The sequence below is a fragment of the Gracilinanus agilis genome, chromosome 3 (assembly GCF_016433145.1).
Source record: "Gracilinanus agilis isolate LMUSP501 chromosome 3, AgileGrace, whole genome shotgun sequence".
Classification (NCBI taxonomy): Eukaryota; Metazoa; Chordata; class Mammalia; order Didelphimorphia; family Didelphidae; genus Gracilinanus; species Gracilinanus agilis.
Genome location: NC_058132.1, coordinates 328047185 through 328067947, shown reverse-complemented (window position 1 = coordinate 328067947; position 20763 = coordinate 328047185). Strand labels below are relative to the sequence as shown.

The following is a 20763-nucleotide window of genomic DNA, read 5'->3' as shown; positions in this document are numbered from 1 at the left end:
CCACTCTTCCACCTATAAGTCAATACACAGAAGTTAAGGGTTTAAAAAAAAAAAAACAAAAAGCATTGGGTGCAAATATTTCTTCTGACTCATACATGCTATAAGTCCCTTAGCAAATCACAATCTCTTATGTGCCCCAAGCAACTTTCTCTTAAGGCTATAAACTGGGCTCTTAGCTCTTCTCCCAAGCTCACTGCCAGGATCCTCTGCTGTAGTCACATCCCTGAGACAAGATGGTGAAGGTTGGAGTTAACGAATTTGGTCATATTGGACACCTGGTGACCAGGGCAGTATTCAACTGTAATGGAATGAAGCTTATTGCTATCAATGATCCCTTCATTAACCTCAACTACATGGTTTACATGTTCCAATATGATTCCACCCATGGCAAGTTCAAGAGCACTGTAAAGGTAGAGAAGGGAAAGCAGGTGATCAATAGAAAAGCTGTTTGCCAACATTAAATAGGGACATGCTAGGGCAGAGTACATTGTGGAGTCCACAGGCATCTTTAAAAGGCCAGGGTTCACTCAAAGGATGGAGCCAAGCAGGTCATTTTCTCTGCCCCTTCCCCTAATGCTCGTGATGGGGGTGAACCATGAGAAATACAATAATCCTCTCAAGATCATCAGCAATGCCTCCTGCACTACCAATTGCTTGGCTCCCTTGGCCAAGGTCATTCATGACAACTTCAGCACTGTGGAAAGACTCATGACCACAGTGGATGCCATTACTGCTACCCAGAAGACAGCCAAGGCTATGGGCAAGGTCATACCTGAGCTGAATGGGAAGCTCACAGGCATGGTCTTCTGTGTTCCTACTCCCAATAAGTCTGTGGTAAATCTAACTTGCTGCCTGGAGAAAGCTGCCAAATATAATGAAATTAAGAAGGTGGTGAAGCAAGCTGCAGAGAGATCCTTGAAGGGCATCTTGGGCTACACAGAGGACCAGGTTGTATCATGGGACTTTAATAGTGACACCCATTCTTCTATCTTCGAAACTGACTCTGGCATTGCCCTCGGTGACCATTTTATCAAGCTCATTTCTTGGTATGACAATGAGTACAGTTACAGCCACCATGTAGTAGACCTCTTGATGTACATGGTCTCCAAGGAATAAAGTGGAAAGCCATGGATCTTCATCCCTAGCCAAAAAAGAATAGTTCCACCACTGGGGAGTCCACATCCATAACCTATGTCCCTATGCTAGGGATCCCATGCCCCATTCACATCTCTGCCCTGAAGCACCCCTGTAGTGGGGGGGGGGGGGGTGGAGACATAGAGTCCAATCTTGTATGTACCATCAATAAAGTCATCATATTCCATGCAAAAAAAAAAAAAAGACTATAAACTGATAGGCTGTAAATTGCTGATATGCAACAAAACAAAGTCTGTAAGCTACAGCCTTCTGATAAACTAGCAGTTCAGTAAACAATTAAATTTGTCTCTAAGGATTTTCTTCAATGGCAAAACTAGAAGTTTGCAAATATAAAACATTTTAAATCATACTCTTTTGCTTAGTCCCTATTCAAGATCACAGCTTACAAGACCCACCCAATCTGTTGGTTCCCTAATACCAAACCAAGACAATTTCTCTCAAAACAAAAGCACTTAACAAATTAGAATTACAAGGGTAAGTAAAAAGGAAAAATTCAATCTTTATTCTCCTCCTCCAAGATGGAGCAAACTCATAGTGACCTTTATCAACAGTGAACAAGACAATACTCATAGTCTAGACCAGTGATGGAAAAACTTTGAAATGGAGTGCCTACCCTAACACCACCCCAAGACTGAGTGCCTGCCCCCCCTCCCCCTTACCCTACACAGGAGTGGGAGAATGAGCTCCCATTAGGCTGCTGGGTGGAGGGGCTGGTAAAGTGAGGAATGTCCTCAGCAAAAGTAGAGAGGGGAAGGGGAGTGGCCGGAGTTCTCTGCTCCCCTCCAGCTCTGACACTTGTGAGCCACTCACCTTACCCTCTGTACACTCCCATTGGGCTGCTGGGCAGAGGGGCAGGGAATGTGAAAAAATGTCATCAGGTGAGGTGGAGAGAGGGAGGAGAGCAGCTCTGCCCAAGTCCCCCTGCCTACCTAGTAATGAACTCTGGAGATGGGGAAAGGGAGCCACATGTCTACAGGAAGCACTCTGCACGCTAGCTTTGGCACCTATACAACAGGTTCATCATCACTGGTCTGTGGAAGTTGTGTCCTAGATGAAAGAAACACCTCTCTGCCTTGGAAATGAATTTTGCTTCCTTGTTTGAAGCTTTTTTCACTGAGTTGTAATCAGTTTATATCATAGACTGCTGGCAGTTTTTTCCTGCAGAACTCCCATCTGCACTTCTTCAGAGAATTGCTCAAGGCAGTTTCTCCCCAGGAGAGTTCCTACTTACCCTCTCTAAACCAGGAAATTCCAATTCTACTTTCAATTCTTTTCTCAGACCTATAGATTTGACTAATGCTTCTAGTCTGAGCCCCAATAAAAAGTTTGATACTTTGCTTATTTTTATGTTAGTGTTAATGAATAAAAGAACATTTATTAAGTGCTATCATGTGCTAGCCAAGTGACAAAGTAAATAGTACACTCATTCTGGGGTCAAGAAGACCTAACTTCAAATCTGATCTCAGACATTTACTAGATGTTTTACAGGATGAATAAACCCTAAGCATGTAATTTTAATATCAGTCCTCTAATTGGGAATCAGAGACTTATAATTGGCAGAGAAGAGATGATGGTAAAGAAAACTGTTAGAGGAAATTTCCTCAAGGAAATCACAACTCATCCTAAGATGATCTCTATTTTGGTGCTTCTTGATATCTTCATTTACATGCTGTAATTACTGAATATACTTTTTTTATTACCTCTTTCTTCAAGCTATCAGGTAACGCAAATCTTCTCATATTCCTATAAATTCCTGACTCTTTAGGGTATAATAATATTCTATTATATTTATATAACACAACCCAACTACTGGCCAAAGTTTGCTTATAGCTTTTTCTGTTCCAAATACACTGATACTTTGACATACAAGTTTAATTCGTGTTCCATGGCCAACCTTGTCACTCAATTTGCTCGTGTGTCAAATCGAATTTCCCCATTTAAATTAATGTAATGGCAATAAATCCAGCCCTGCTCCAAAAAAAAAACACACAAAATTTGTTTTATATGCTTTTAAATATGAAAATGTACTTTATAAATAAAAAATAAATATATTTATAGATAACAAGAAAGAATGCAGAGAAATAAACTTGCTTATGAAACGTTACTTACCTTCAATGTCAGGCAAAGATGCTGATGGAGAAGGTTTTCATTTGATTCACTATCACTTAACATAACTTACTCTCTACATACATAATACTACATTTAAATGCAAAAATGACCTTACACATTTTTTATGATATGCAACTTTATTGCTAAACTTAATTGCTATTCTTTTACTTTACTTTATCATTTTCTTCACTAAATTTTGGTAGTTTTTCCTTGATTTCATTTAGAGGCCATTTCAATAAAAACCTTTCCATGGAAGTTTGTTTCTTCCTCCTTTTCAGAGTGTTTCAATAATGTGTGAAACAAGTGTTGTCACACAGCTCCAACGCTCAACCTATTGCAACTTTTTCTGGGTGTGTTTTTTTCAATAAAATGTTTAATTCTTTCCCAAATCCTCAACATTTCCTTAATCTAGCTTGTACTGATTACCTCATCCACCTCAGGCTCCTCCCCACTAATTTCAGGCAAAACCTCCATATGCTAATGCTGCTATAATTCCTTCAATTCCTCTGTCATCAGGACCCATGGTTAAAAGTTAAGAAATTTGCCCAAAAAACTGATAATAAAGAAAAAATAAATAAGAAAGCAACAGCCATTCAATACAGATGCTCCCATGGCCAGATAAACACTGAACTAAATGAGACAGTCTCCTGTAATTTGTGAAACCAAATGTTCAGCAGACTGTCTAGCGGAAGGTGGTGGAAGCTCATGATTCAAATATCCATTTGTGACTTAAAGCAAAAAATATCAATCATGACTGCTTATATCTCAAATGGTTCATGACGTAAGGTGTTCATGTATCAAGGAACCACTGTAGTGCTACAAGGAACATTTCTATTGTTTTGTCATGCCACTGACTTCCCCGTGGTATACATATACCCAGCAGTGAAAATAATGAATGGATCAAAGGGTATGAATCATATATATATATATGTGTGTGTGTGTATATATATATATATATGTATGTGTATGTATATATATATATATATGTGTGTGTATATATATATGTATGTGTATGTATATATATGTATGTATATGTGTACATACACACACACATACATATATGGTAGCTTTTCATTTTGCAATGAAATTTTGCCTAGGATTACTTTTTTCATAAAAAATTGGTATCACATCAAAAATTTAGTATTACTGCTGGCAGAGTTATGAATTGGTCCAACCATTCTGGAGGGCAATTTGGAATTATACACAAAGGCTTTAAAAGAATGCCTACCCTTTGATCCAGTCATACCACTGCTGGATTTGTATCCCAAAGAGATAATAAGGACAAAAACTTGTATAAAAATATTTATAGCTGTGCTCCTTCTGGTGGCAAAAAATTGGTAAATGAGGGAGTGTCCTTCAATTGGAGAATGGCTGAACAAGTTGCAGTATCTGATGGTGATGGAATACTATTGTGCTGAAAGGAATAATGAACTGGAGGAATTCCATGTGACCTGGAAAGACCTCTAGGAATTGATGCAGAGCGAAAGGAGCATAACCAGGAGAACATTGAACATAGAGACTGATATGTTATGGCACAATCTAATATAATAGACTTTTCTACTAGAAGCAATGCAATGAATCAGGACAATCCAGAGGAGCTTATGAGAAAGATCGCTATCCACATCCATTTTTGTTCCCACAGAGAAAGAACTGTGGGAACAAAAATGCAAAAGAAAAGCATGTGATCAATCATGTGGTTTAATAGGGATATGATTAGGGTTTTAATGTTAAAAGATCACTCTACTACAAACATGAATAACATGGAAATAGGTTTTGAACAATGATATGTGTATAACCCAGTGGAACTGCTTGTCAGTTCCAGGGGAGGGGAAGGGATGAGAGGAAAGGGAAGGGAAGGGAAGGGAAGAGAAGGGGTAAATCATAAATCATGTAACCATGGGAAAATATTCTAAAAAAAAAAGATTTAGTGCTAGAAGGGACCTTGAAAACCATCTAATCTGACTCTTTCATTTTAGGGATGAAAAAAATGAGGACCCAAAGAGGTTTAAGATTTGTCCAAAGACGTAAGCATCAAAAGTAGGTTATAGAACTAGGTTCTCTAAACTTGAAAGCCAGTAATCTTTCCTTTTTGGAGGGTGTGCATTTTAAATTTCTAATAGTTAAGGGGCATATGTGTTATTAGGTGGCTTTTCATTTTCCAGTTTTTAACAGAGTACTAAAGTAAGTCATCTGTGTCTTTCTTTTCAGCCTTCTAACATGCAATGGCAATGTTAAGAACCAATGCACCTTTAGTCTCATTGTGCTTTGAACCTCATTACAAAACAAACCAAATACCAAAGTTACTATTGCTTTGATGCAACAGAACCTTTATTTCTGCAATTTTTATCTACAAAAACTTACTTAAAACAATGTCCCTACCTTTTTAGTTCCTTCTTTCCAGTGCCTATTGCTTAAAGTGATTTCTTCATTTAACATGCTCCAAATTTAGTCAGGTCAGTATTTATGCTTTGCTTTGGGCTTTTAAACCAATTTATTTTGCTTCTGTCCTCTTTTACTAGACCTAACAAGGGAAAATAAATTTACTCTCTTCAATTTCAAGCCATAATAATTCTTCCTCACTTGTTTTCCCACTTCTAGTAAGTTTTTTTTTGTTACCTATGTAGGTTCTTTGTCCCTACTTTCTATTCCTTGAAATTTTTCCTCCAAATTTGTTCTTCAATGAAAATATCTCAGTTTAGTATATTAATTGGGACTCTTGGTTTTTTCTATAGCACATTGTCTTCTCCCTAACAATCCAAAGGAATATATTCTATTCCACAAATAGTGACTTTTTAAATTCAGTGATAGATAAATCTTAGCCTCCTCATTTTTCTTTTTAGCATTTCACATATTTAAAAGTCAGCCCTTCTTCCTCCAATACTATATATCACACCTTTAAAAAACTTTTTTATGAGTTTGATGAAACCATGATCTTCCTATCCCAGCTGGGATGGAAGTGATCCCAGTATTGATCTGAAAGAAACCTTTAATTTGGCTCAGTTTTTCCAACCTGGGCTGGTTCAGCCAGGGACCTGGTTCAGCTTCCACTCTAATGTAGCTCACAGAACTTCCACCAGCCTCTCACTCTCCTCCAGTAGTTGGGATTACAAGCATGTGTCACCATACCTAGAAGGCTGCCTTTTTTTAAAGAGTTAAACTGTAATAGAGTCAAAAGTTGAGGCAAAATAGGTGGAATTAGAAACATATACCATCTGGAAGAGGACAAAAGTTGTACATAGTAATAAATGAGTAATTTGCCCTGAAAGAACATGCAAATCTTGTGCTAGATAGCAAAGTAAAAGAATCTCCAGTCTGACCCCATCATTTACAAATGATGAAATGGAGGTAGAAATAGATCAATTTAAGCAGTGGAGGGAGGAATCAAATCCAAACAAGCAAGACAGGTTCTGCCCTCAAGGAGTTTCATTCTGATCCAGATATACAAAAGGGGGATGGGGAGGAGGTAACATTCTATGCAGTAGGGTGGGAAGAACCCTGGAGACCTGAGCCCACAAAAGCTCACCTATCAGAATAGAGGGAAGCAGGAGCAGAGTCCAAGTTACCTGTGGAGAAGATCTGGATAGAGAAGGAATAGCATGAAGCCTGCTGAAAAGTGGCATAAAACCTGAGTTATATGGAGTATCCACATAGGATTTGAACTTAGGTCTTCTTGACTTTCAAGTTCAGCATTCAACCACTCCATGGTGCCTTTCCTCCTCAACTTCTGAAATTCACATGTTACATTTAAAAAGTTTTTTAAATCATTAAACATTAAATGAAGACTATGTGCCCAGTACTGACTCACCAAGCTTTACTATACACAGAAGAGGGTGACCAGGCTAGGAAAGGGACTAGAAACCATGCAATACAGGAACCAACTGAAGAAACAGAGCAAGTTCAACCTGATCTGCATTAAAAAAGGTTATTTCTCTTTAGGGTCTTTGCTTTATCAACTAAATTAAGTCTGACTTCAACAAAAAAGAAATGTCACATCAAATGCATTACATTAACATAAGTACTTTTCTTCCTCAAAATTCATTGTAGACATCAAATTTTACATATGAACTAGAGAAAGATTATTCTATTTGTATATTATAATGGTTGCCTGATTCTCACTGCTTTTACAAGTTAAATACTTAATCTGTGCAAAAGAATGAGGATTTTAAAATGAATAAAATACAGATTCTTTCCTCAGGGAACTTACTTTCTAACATTGTGGGGGGAGAGATGGCAGAATATGTATACAAAAATACTAAAATATTTCAGAAAAAAATTTTAGTACTAAAATACCAGGCAAAATCATTATCACCACAAAGAAGTACTCCCCAAAATAGGAAATTTGGGAAGAGATCATTTTCATTTCAAGAGATCATGGAAGGCTGTGGCATTCAAAGATGAGTCTTAAAGGAAAAGAAGTATTTTAATGGAGAAGAAGATGGAGTCCATTTTCAGGTCAAAGGACAGGATCAGTAAAGTCCAGAGACAAGGGTGGATTAATAACTTCAAATGGTGACTAGTTCTAGTTGAGTTCTGGGAAATGAAAAATGCAAGAATGGAAGGGTGGAACATGATGTTGAAGAGTAGGCTATTCATTGAAAATGAGCTCAGTCAAGTGTTTAAACTCTTTGGTGGGCATTAGGGAAAACAAAAAGACAACCTCTTCATAATCTCTTCACTCTAGTCAGGACAAGCACTCTCAAAAGGCTTTCCCAACATTTTGGAAACAGGCACTGCTCAGTAAAACCAAATTTTTGCACTAAGTGGTTTATGTTCTGATCAACATTTAATACTCATGTGGCAAACTGCTGACAGACCTTTGTTGAACTAATGGTCTAGAAATGGCACCAGGAAGTGATGATGAAATCAGATGATTATGTTAGCACTTCTCAGTTCTTCTCCAAAGTCACAAATAGTGTCTATAACTAGCTAGTAACTTACTAAACAACCGTACATGTGACTGGTGAGTTGAGAGTATGGAAAATTAGGTGTAAACAATCTTATCAAGCAATGGTCCTGACAAAATGTCTCTAGTACCATTTCCCTAAAAAAATGTCCTGTTAGTCCATCATATGTTGATATACAATGTGCTAGCAGAAATGGCAACGGTCCTGGAGTTAGATCTGTGTTCAATCTCAATTGCACTACTTATCAGTAATAACTCCAGGTAAGTTAATAAACCTCTGAGTACTGATTTTCCAAGCTATTAAAGAGGGGAGGGGTGAGAATCTTTTAAAGTCCAATGTTCATTCCACTATACCATATTACCTCCCAAGAACATATAATATCTTTTACCATTTCCACTACTTCATGAATATGCATCCACTACAAGTCAGAAGGCCCCAAAGAACCTGGCATAAAAGACAAGACCTCTAATCTCCCTTTTGTTAAGATAACTTGGTAAAAAAGAAAGTTCCAGTCCCACACTTTCATCTCCCTCAGTAAATCACTGTATATATCTAGATATATACAAAGTATATGTCTGGAAGAAGAGGTAGCAAATAACCTGTTGCTCCCCAACAATCACTATCCAGGAAGCCCCCAAAAGGAAGAAGCATATATATCAGTGGTTCCCAAACTTTTTTGGCCTACCATCCCCTTTCCAGAAAAAATATTACTTAGCACCCCTGGAAACTAATTTTTTTAAATTTTAATATCAATTAATAGGAAAGATAAATGCACCTGTGGCCATCACCACCACCCCCTGGATCGCTGCAGCACCCACCAGGGGGGCAGTGGTGCCCACTTTGGGAATCACTGATCTATATGAACACACATCAGAATTGGGACTTTTCCTATTCTAAAGGCAAAGCCAGGAAACAATTTCTATGGCTGCCACACTTCTCCAATGGGGAAAGTGCCACACAAACACTCCAATATAAACGTAAATGTGGAGTCTCAGAACATCCCCCTCCTGTTTCTTGATAGATTTTAAAACATAAATGGTAAAAGGATATGAACAGGTAGTTCTCAAAGGAAGAAATCAAAGCTATAAACAACATATGAAAAAATGTTCCAAATCACTAACAGTAAACGAAAATGCAAACTAAAAAAACTCAAAGGTCCCACCTCAGACCAAACAAATGGACAAAAATGACAACCATTGGAGAGATTCCGGGACTGTTGTTGGAATTGTGTATCAGTTCAGCCATTCTAAGAAGCAACTTGGAACCATACTCCAAAAGTCACTGAACTGTGTATATTCTTTTAGGTATATACCCCAAAAGAGCAAAGAAAAGAGGCAAAGGAGCCATATGTACAAAAATACCTAAGGCAGTACTTTTTGTTGTACCAAACAACTGGAAAAAAAGTTCAGTTCCCATCTAATGCCCATTTACAGCATTAGACAATGCTCTAAAATTTTAAGGTAGAAACCTAAATTTGCACAGGGCATATTTCCTTCCCTGAAATTTTCCAACTCAAGTGAAACCATATGCCTGGTCCTTATCCCCATGCAATGATGAGAAAGATGGGTTCTCAGATCTTGGAAAGACAAATGAATTGTCACTTAGAGAAGTATGCAGAACCAATAAGTTCTTTAATGATCTCAAGGCTGTTAATGAAACAACTTTCAAAAATTTCTTTCTGATCAAATGCTAAGACCAACTACATTTCCAGAAGATAATGTAGAGGAAAAGGTATTATACCTAGAGAAAGAATGAGGCACACTTTTTCAGACAAAACAAATACAAAAGAAAAGGGTGTGGCAGCCTAGGAAGTGTTTATGGAAAGTAAAGATAGTGATGTAAAAAGAACTGAAAAGAAAAGATCAATGAAACATTTCTAAAACTCAAATGAGAACAAAAGAGGACAGAGTAGAGCAACTGTGGAAATGTCAAATTAAACTGAATATGAATTTTAAAAAACAAACTGTTACAGATTAATGGTTTCATACACAAATCTTTTTGACATTCTTTATATGTGGAAATGTTAATTTTCTGGTTAATACTATTAAAAAAGATAAGGAAATGAGCACAAAAGGAGAAAGATACAAAAGAGCAGAGAAACATTTATCAGTATTATATAAGGTGAAATGTGTTAGAAAGAAATTTTTTGAGCATACACTGCTCTTCACTGTAGCTGCATGGTATGCCTGAGAGTCAAGTTGTTACCTGATATCTGCCCCCTTGAAACTGATTTAACAGTTTAGAAAAATCCTTTTTACACTGCACCACAGCTTGTCTTCATTTACCTTTAAAATTCCAATGTTTATTTTTGAAATAAAAGTTTATTTTGCTAGAAAATTGTAAAGGTTTTGTACATGTGGAAGGAATGATTTTCCTTTGGAAATGTAGAAGTGTTATCATTTTACTAGTTACAGCATGAAAACTCCTTTGATATTCAGAAATGATCAGATTGCATTATCTTTATTCTTTCATAGATTAGAGTTTATTTCACAATGCCTGAAGGTTACATTTGAAACCCACAGTTATTTCATTATTCAAAACACACACAGGAGGCAGTTCTTAACCCCTTTTGTACCATGAAGCTATGAGGCAGTTTGTTAAAGCATATGGATGCCTTCTCAGAATATTATTTTGAAATTTGAAAAGTACATAGGACTAAAAAAGAATTAAATTATATTGAATTAGTCAGCAAATTTTAATTTTTAATTCAAAGGGTTCAGAACCCCTTGAAATCCACAGATCCCTTGTGCTAAAACTGACCTGCACTTTCTCCAATAGACCTAATTATTTGCATAAATGGATCCTACTGAAGGTAATATACACAGTAGGAACCAGAAAAAGGTCTCAATTAAAAAAAAAACCCACAGAAATGAACAGGTTAACAATTGTTTAGGTAAGTCCAACTGCTCACAGCAAGCTCTCAGAAACTATTCAAGACAGAAGATATTCTTTGAAGTATTATCTCATCTGTATTGTCATCAAGCCAAGCAAGGCCAGATCTAAAATTCTTTATACCCTGACCAAGTAATTAAAGTATTTTGCTTTTTTAACAACTGCTACAAATTATTTTATTTGGATTCATGGTAAATACACATTACAGTGGGTTTTTTGTGGCTTTTGAGACAAGTTTCAAGGAGATATATAAGGTATCCTTCTTGTGGCTAGCAAAGTTTGAACTTTATGCAATGGTAAATGATAAAATAAAATTTGAAACTGAGTACTAACCATAATAAGATTAAGTTCTCCCAAAATAAATATGTAGACTTTACAGAAAATTTGTTGCCTCTTAAGTTCCAGAAACATAGCATCACCTACAATATCTATTTTAGTTCAACTCTACCCAAGATGTCCTACTATGGCAGCTGATCATAAGACAGGATAGCTTTTTCTGAAATATGTTTGGAGACACAGGATCCATAATTTTAACTGTATGCTACCTGATAGCACCTTTTTTTTTTTAAAGTAGAGGATAAGGAAGGAAAAATTAAACCGTGCAGTCTGAAAAATCAAACTTTATAGAGTACTGTCCTCCAAAATAATGAAGAAATATCCTCAAACACTTGAGGGTATTATTCAGAAAAAAAAAAAGTAGTTTTTAAGCAACCCTGATGAGGCTTCACTGATAAAACAGTTCAGCACACTCAATCATACTTGTAAAATTATACCAGATCATAACCTTTAAATTCCGACACAAAGAAGTCAGTTACTATAAAACAGAAAGAGAAAATGTACTCTTGTTTTTCTTCCTAACCCTAAACTATCTCCTTTTTCCCTAACCTTTCTAAACTTTTTCCCCCATTGGTCTCTAATCTGATTTCTTCTATGATTCTCCTCCTCCCCTCATTAAGGACAATCACTTTACTCCTATTACAATGGGCCTGACCTCTAAGATGAGTCACTAGATGGTACCCCAGAGTCCTGAAAGAGTTCATTCATCTCATATGAGTGAGCAGCTGACTCACTATAGGACTGGTCCATTAATAACATTACAGGGCATTACACTGACACAAAATTGGCCTTAAAAATAATCTGAACAAAATCTAAACCATACAAAACTCTGAATTTTTCCTTCAGAGAGTAAACTAAGAATAATTTTATGGAGCAAATCTCTGGTTATAAAAATAGTGAATTTCTATTCTCAGTTTTCAAAATAACAAAACTAAATACTTCAAAGTACAGAGAGTTGTAAGCTTTAAGAGTGAGATGTCTGGACTAATCCAAATAGAATACCAGCAGAAGATGATTTAATCCCCTACCTTCCAGATGATGGAAATACTTTTTAAAGTACAGTTAAACATTAGTAATTTGAATTCCAACAACTTGGAATTAATTTGTAGACAAAGTTTACCTTGGCACTACTAGTATAATTGCTTCTCTTTAACTTCCACAATCTTTTCTTTCATCAATTTCTTCCTTTCCATTATCAATGATGACCATCACCTTGCCCAGATCCTAATCACCTCTCCTAGACCAGACAACTGTAATAGATTCCTAATTGGTCTTCCTGTTTCTAGTCTTTCTCCTTTCCAATGCATCCTCCACACAAATGCCAAAATACATTCTCCTAAGACACAGGTATAATCGTTCTACTACTCAGTTAAGAAGTTTTCTGTGGCTATAGGAAAAACAGAAACTCTTTAGTCTGGTATTTGAGATCTGCCTGTCTGGGTCCAATGTGCCTTTCCACTTTTATACTATTCCCATTCACAAACTCTCTTTCAGTGCACTAACACAATCCCAGAATGTTCTCCAGCCATGAAATGTACTCTCATCTCAGAATTATTATTTCCTTCTTGGCTCTGCTCAAATGGTACCTCTTTCATGAAGCATTCCTTGATTTCCCTGAACCACTACAGTTGCTTTTTTTCTCCAGTTTTCATTGGAAAATTATTGTGTACAGATCTCACCAGCTCTATCATGTAAACAAGCTTCTCAAAGGCAGGGGTGCTTTTTACCGGTATCTTCTTATTTCCAGTCAGTTAATTAATAAATGCAAAGGACTGTGCTGAATGACAGAGACAAAAAGAAAGACAAAAGACAGTTTCTGCCCTCAAGAAATTTACAATCTAGGGGGCAGCTGGGTGGCTCAGTGGACTGAGAGCCAGGCCTACAGATGGGAGGTGCTAGGTTCAAATCTAGCCTCAGACCCTTCCTAGCTGTGTGACCCTGGGCAAGTCACTTAACCCCCATTGCCTAGCCCTTACTACTCTTCTGCCTTAGAACCAATAATTTAAAAAAAAAAATTGCAATCTAATGGGAGAGACAACAAACTATGTACAAACAAGCTATAAACAGGATAAACTGTAAATAATTTAGAGGGAAAGCACTAGAATTAAGAGGGATTAGAAAGGCTTCCAGGAGGTGAGATTTTAACCAGGACTTGAAGCCAGAAAGCAGAAATGAGGAGGGATAACATTCCAGTCACAGAAGATAAGCAGGAAAAAATGCCCAGAAATGGAGTGCCTTGTTTGAGAAATAAAAAGGAGGCCAACGTCCCTGGAATGAAGGGTAGATTTTGAGGGCAGAGGAGGGTTTAAAGGTATAAGAACGGAAAAATTGTGAGGAGATACCAAATTATAGAGGACTTTAAGACAAATAGAGATTTTTGTATTTGATTCTGTGCAGGGCAGAATTTAGTAAACTATTCTCAGAACGAACATTAGCTTATAAAAGCTAGTTTGTTACATTTTTGTTGTTTGAGGCCTCCAAGACAGGCTTAGGAAGGAGACTGATGTAGGACAGAAGGGGTAATGAACAGCTTGGTTGTTTCCCTTGCCTCACCTGAGTTGGGGTGGAAGCACAGGTGTTTTGATTTGTAGGTCATTTTGGAGCTGACAGGGGAAGGAAGGGAGGAACCTTGTGTATATATTGCCTGTTTGCTGCCTAGTCAGTGGGCACATCATTGGAGTGTTCTCTTTCATGAAGGGGAATAGGGGGCAGCTGGGTAGCTCAGTGGATTGAGAGTCAGGCCTAGAGACAGGAGGTCCTAGGTTCAAATCTGGCCTCAGACACTGCCCAGCTGTGTGACCCTGGGCAAGTCACTTGACCCCCATTGCCCACCCTTACCACTCTTCCACCTAGGAGCCAATAAACAGAAGTTATGAGTTTAAAAAAAAAAAAGAAAAAAATGAAGGGGAATAAACAACTGCCTCTTTTTACATGTATTATCATACAAAACATACTTCCATATTGGTCTATATAAGGTCTATCTATATATATACTTTATAAGACCAATGCCTCTTTTTACTCCTACCTTCTGACTCTGATTTTATTTATTTGAATGAGTAGGGCACTTGCATCTCACACAGACTGGTGTGGGGTATTGGTGCTCATTTTTGAGAAAGTCATTTGTAATCAATTTTTATCCCACACAGATGGGGGCTCACCTGGGATTCCTGGTCCAGTAGACTCTTGACACCTTCCCCTGATGGGCAGGATGTCCTACCCAGTCATTCTGGTGATCCTCCACCTCCAGGGAAGGGATAATCGAATAAGCCTCTTCCAGCTACCAAGCCTGAAGGGTTAAGAAGGTGAGAGTCCAGAGAAGGCCCAGATAGGGAGGGGAGAGATTTACAACAAGAATTTGGGTTTGTGTGCCCACATCCCAAACCTGTTAAGATTTTTCAGGGTTAAAACACCCTGGCTGGTGCACAGGATGGCCTTGGCTGGTAAGTCTGAGGTTTGGATGCAACTAGGGTCTGGTTCACAAGATATCTCAGACAAAATACAGTGAAAGATCTGGTGTGTCTGAGAGTGAGTGAATCAGGGAGGTTGGCTTGCAAGCCTCAGGACTAAGCTGCCTAATGCCTTTCCCTGGGGATTTGACAGGGTTCTAGACACTTTGATTTTGACACAGGTGAAGATCTGGCCCAGGGGCATATCTCCCCCCCATCAGATGTGGGAAAGTTGACTCAAGGTTGTTTAACCCTTTCATGTTTGTTTTTGTAAGTCCAGTGCCACAGGCTCCATTGCCACTGTGGTAGAGAACATTAAACTGGGTCCTGATAAACATGTAAAGATGGATTGACCCCAATGAGAGATGCCCTTTCAGGTTCTCCTAGCAAGATGCAGCTGTGAGGACAGCTGAGGAAGGACAGCCCCACTACACCTGAGAAAAGGGGCCAACAACTCCAATTACACAAAATGCTGCAGAGTGAAATAAGAACCAGAAGAACACTGTACAGAATTAATAGCAATGCTGTACAATGATCAACCATGAAAGACCTGGCTATTCTCAGCAATACAAAAAGGACAGTTCTGAAGGTCTTATAACAAAGAATGCTCCCCACCTCCAGATTAAAAAATGTTAAGAGTTGGAATGCATCAAAGCATACTATTTTTCACTTTAGCTTTTTTTTTTAATTTTTTTTATTTTGGGGAGTTGGTCTTATATAGTAATCTCTTATAATAATGATCAATATGGAAGCATGTTTTGCATGATAATACATGTATAAAGGAGCAGGAGGCTGTTTTTACATATAATTGGAAAAAATAGATTTTAATTTTAAATCTATCATAGTTTTTCTAATATTTTGTGCAGATCTATAATTTTACTTTCACTCACTTTTCTCTTAAATTTGTCTGTCTGAAAGAGGCCCCCAAAAGTCCCCATCAATTAGTGTTATATTACCTAGATGTTCTATGGTTCAGTTAAGCTTTTCCCTCAAGGACTTAGGAGTTATACCAGTCAGGATGCACAAACACACACATATGTAATATTGGTATTTTTTCATTATATATGGTGACTTTAAATATTATGTAGTTTCCCTGATTGTCCTCCCTAACAATCTCTATTTTAATATTGCTTTGTTTTAGATCACTAAAATCTAATTTAGATCACTAAAAATCAATAAATAAATCACTAGACTGGCATTCTGACTTGATTTGGCTGAAGCATAATTCTAATGCAACCTTGCATTTTTCACACTATATAAATCTTCACATAAAAGTTTCTTGTACCTAAATTGGTTTTGCTTTCTACTCTATTCTTCTACTCTCCTGTTTTATAAGCCTCTTTATTCCACTCCTATTAGCAATTATTATTAAGCTTGTATTTCCCTCCGTAAAATAAAAAATTTGGAATTATTAAAAGCTATGAAATTGTTTAAATCTTTTTTTTAATCCCAACCTTCTATCTTAGAATCAAAACTGTATATTGGTGCCAATTCAGAAGAGCAATAAGGGCTAGGCAACAGGCCTTAAGTGACTTGCCCAGGACCACATAATAGAAAATGTTTAAGGCCATATTTGAACCTAGGACGTTTAATCTCCAGGCCAGGTTCTCTATCCATTGAGCCATCTGCCTTTTCCCTGTTTAAATCTTTTAATCCAAACATTCCACTGTTGGAACTATATCCCAAAGAAGTTGTTGGCAGCAAAAGAGATATATATGTATATAATATATATGCTTATATAATGGTTCACAGCAAAAACATTTGTGATTAAGAGTTGAAAACAATAGCAAACAAATTAAGGTATATTTAAGTAATGGAATATTATAGTGCCATTAAAAATGATCACAAAGAATTTAGAAAAATGTAGGAAGATTTCTATGAATTTGGTTCAATTCAACAAGCATCAAGTTACTAGTATGCCCTGTGCTGTAGATACAAAGAAATAGATTTAGTCTGAAGAAAGCCAAATACAATATACACAGTAGCCAGAGTGAAAGAAAGTTAACAAGGAAAACCAACAAAGCTCTGGTCTCATACAATGGCCAACAGATTAAATCTAAAAGCAAATGAACACTGCAGAAAATAAAGTATTAGAGCAGGGGTGGGCAACTTTTTTGGCCATGAGAGCCATAAATGCCACATTTTTTAAAATGTAATTTCGTGACAGCTGTACAGTACTCACAGCGCACGCTCCTGTAATAGCGCCTGAAAAAAAATTGACTTTATGGCTCCTGCAGAAAGAGCCATATCTGGCCCTCAAAAGAGCCAGATATGGCTCGAGAGCCATATCTTCCCAACCCCTGTACTAGAAGAAGGATTCTATTCAACAACTAAAGAAAACTGACAGTTTGGTTAGGGAGCAAGGAGATATTTATTTAGATCAGCACCAGTATCTTGCACTAGTAGATAGGATCACTATCAAGAATGGGGTCTAGTATGGTTTCCCATACTAACTGTGCTAGACTAGTTTTGTTTTTTCCTGATGACCCACAAACATCTTACACCATACACCAAGAAAAGCTCTAAGTAGATCTACATCTTACTCATAAAGGTTCCCCCCACCAACCCAACTGCCCTAGTTTTGAGCAATATCTCTCAGTTTTATGTAATCAAAGTTATCCATTTTATCTTTGCTGATACTTTCTATTTGTTTAATCAAAGAAGATATTTTCCTTGATACATTAATTTATGGCCATTCTTTATGTCTAAGACACTTACCCATTTAGAGCTTATCTTGGTATATGATGCAAGATGTTAGTCCTTGAATTCATTTTATCTGTTATTTGTAAGTATGTGTGTATGTGTGTGTGTGTGTGTGTGTGTGTGTGTGTGTGTGTGTGTGTGTGTAAGTTTCTTGAGGGCAGGAAATGCTTAATAAATGTGAGTCCTCATCTTTATTATTTCTTCTAATTTATAAGTGATTTTCATCTTTATTTAATTGTTTTCTAGTGTGTGATAAAAAGCAACTCTCTCAACTCCTTTACAAGCTTTTTAAGGAGAACCAACTTTCATCAATGTGGATGTTCCCTTCATCTGAATAAATGGCTAAACCTCTCCCCTATCTTAGTAGTTTTAATGTAGCAGAAGAACAAACTCATCAACTGAGGGCCCACCTTCTAGTGAAGATTGTTTTAGAACTCAGCTACATTGATAATATTATAGACCAAAACTATATTTTGCCAAATCATACTTTAAGTCCTCCAAGTCTGTTAGAATATACCAGAGCTTAAGTAATTCTGATGGTATTGTCTTTAAATACCCAAAATGTCATCTCCATGAACCATCCATGTAGCACTTTAGTAGAGACTAATCAAATTATTAATTACAGGTGGGATCTTAAAAAATTTTGACTTACTGGAATTTTAGATGTTGACCAAACTTTCCACACAACACAGAACTTTAAAAAGATAATCATGGTAGGGTCAGCTAGGTGGCTCACTGATTTGAGATCCTGAATTCAAATATGGCCCCAGACACGTCCTACCTTTCTTTGTGACCCTGGGTAAGCTACTTAACCCTCACTGCCTACACCTTACTCCTCTTCTAAGAACCAACACACATTATTAGCTCTAAGCCAGAAGGTAAGGGTTGTTTTTTGTTGTTTTTTTAATGATCATATACTTTCTGTTTGAAGATTTACAGTTATTGGAATCTCAATTATTAAGAGATGCTTCTTTATATTTACCTCAAATGTTTTCTACTAATTTCAATGCATTAATCCTTTTTTCTTAGTCAATAAACAAAATTAATCTAATTCTGCTTCAGTTATAGTCTTTCAAATGCTTTCAAGACTGTTACCACCATGCCCTTTCTACCACCAAGTTCTCAGGCTAAAAACCCCTATTTTCTTTAACAGTAATAGAACAGAACCCTTAGCATATTGGTCACCACCTTTGGGATACAAATGGTTAATTTTCTATTTTAAACATGATACCCAGAAATGAACAGAAAACTCTTAGCTGTGGTCTAACCAGCTTAGAGTAAGGAGCAGAGAGACTACTAAGTGGGGATACCATCTTTGTATGAGTAAACCCTCTCATTTTTATTCTAGTGCTGTCCTACCTTTTAAGCTTCTCCTTCTTAGTGTTCTGTTGACTAAGTTTCAAGGCAACTCAAACTCCACAGTATTTTACAATGAATCGTTAGGTTAGGTTTCCACTAAGTAGTCCTTCCTTTCTCCAATTCCATCTTCCACCCATGTCCCATGAAATGGTCCCTCTCCTTGGCAAGGCAAACCCCTCTACAAATACAAATGATACCATTCCATCCTCTTCTGCAACAGACTGCTCTCTTCTACACTCTCTCTCAAATTTATCTTCAATCTCTACTGACTTTTCCCTTGCTGCCTACAAATATGTCCATGGCTCCTCCATCCTTAAAAAACTCTCCCTTGCTCTATCTACCTCCACTATCTTCAGTTAATATACCTCCTCCCCCTTTCCTAGCTAAATTACTTTGAGAAAACCATCTATATTAATTGGTTCCTCCGCTTCCTTTTCTTTTACTTTCACCCTGTAGAATAGGTTCTGACTTCATTAAGTTATCATAATGCTCAAGTGTCAATCTAATAGCCTTTTCTCAATACTCCTCCTTCTTGACCTCTCTGTAGTTACTGATATTTGATATTCTCTTCTCTCTAGGTTTTCCTAAAAGTACTTCTTCCCTTTCTCCTCCTACATGTCTGAGCATTTAGCCTCTTTTGCAGGATCTGCATCTAGGTCATGCCCACTAATTAATGGTATCCCATAGGGCCCTTTTCTTTTTACTTGATCACCTCATCAGTTTCCATTCAATTTTCATCCCTATGTAAATGATTCTCAGATTTTACTTATCCAACCCAAACCTTTTTCCTGACTTCCATTCTCATATTGCCAATTGCCTAATGGAAATCTTGAACTGGATGAACAGTCATAAATTCAGCATTTCTAAATTAATAATTTTTTTAGCTTCAGCATTTCTAAAACTGAACTCATCTTCTACCTAAAAGTTTCTCCACTTCCCAACTCCCTATTCCTGTCCAGAGCAATACCATCCTTCCAGACCCCAAACCTGAAATCTCAGTGTCATCCACTCTTCATTCTTTCTTGCTCCCCTATATATCTAATGCCCAGGTCTTCTCTATTCTGAGGTGCTATTCATAGCATCTCTTGTGTGTGCATGTCCTTCCTCTAACAATGCTACCACCACGGCGCAGGCACTCATCACTTCATGACTAGATTTTTGCAATAATAATTAGCCTACTTGTTAGACTTCCTGACCCAAAGCTTTCTCCACTCCAGTTCATCTTCTACTCAGTTGCCAAAGTGATCTTAAAAGTACAGGTACATGCTTCTACTCTTACTCAATTCCAACGGGCTCCCTATTACCTCCAGGAACAAAAATAAAATCCACTATTTGGCTTTTAAATTTCTTCATAACAGTTTCTTCTACTTTTATAATCTTCTTATAACTTACTCCTTAACACTGGTTTCTTTGCTGTTCCCCACACAAGATACTCTATCTCCCTAGCCTGGGCATTTTCACTAGCTGCCCCTCTACCTGGAATTCTCTCCCTCCTCATCTCTGTCTTCAGGTTCTAATTTTATCTAAATTTGTCAGTTAATGATTATGGAGCTCTCTTCTCCAGAGATAGGCTGCACAAAGCCTTGGATAAACCCAGGTCTACTACATGAACTTTTCTAACATTAACTGCTTCTGTGAGTTTCTTTTAACTGAACTGCTCTACTCCATCCTCTCTCCTAGGCCTATAACTTCAATTGTCTCCAAATTTATCGTCTGAAAAACACCTTAGTTCCTAAGCCTTCCTCAAGTCCTCAGGCTGAGATAAATATCTCCAGGGTTCTACTTCCTCAGAAAGAAAAGGGATTGACACACACTGTGGTAGAGAAAAAGAGCTAATGTTTGCCCAGTAGACCCCTGGT

General features: G+C 37.4%; 1 pseudogene; it reads left to right on the top strand.

Moving 5' to 3' along the window:
• Window positions 1–233: 233 nt before the first annotated feature.
• Window positions 234–1232, top strand: LOC123242321 (annotated as a pseudogene).
• Window positions 1233–20763: the final 19531 nt, after the last annotated feature.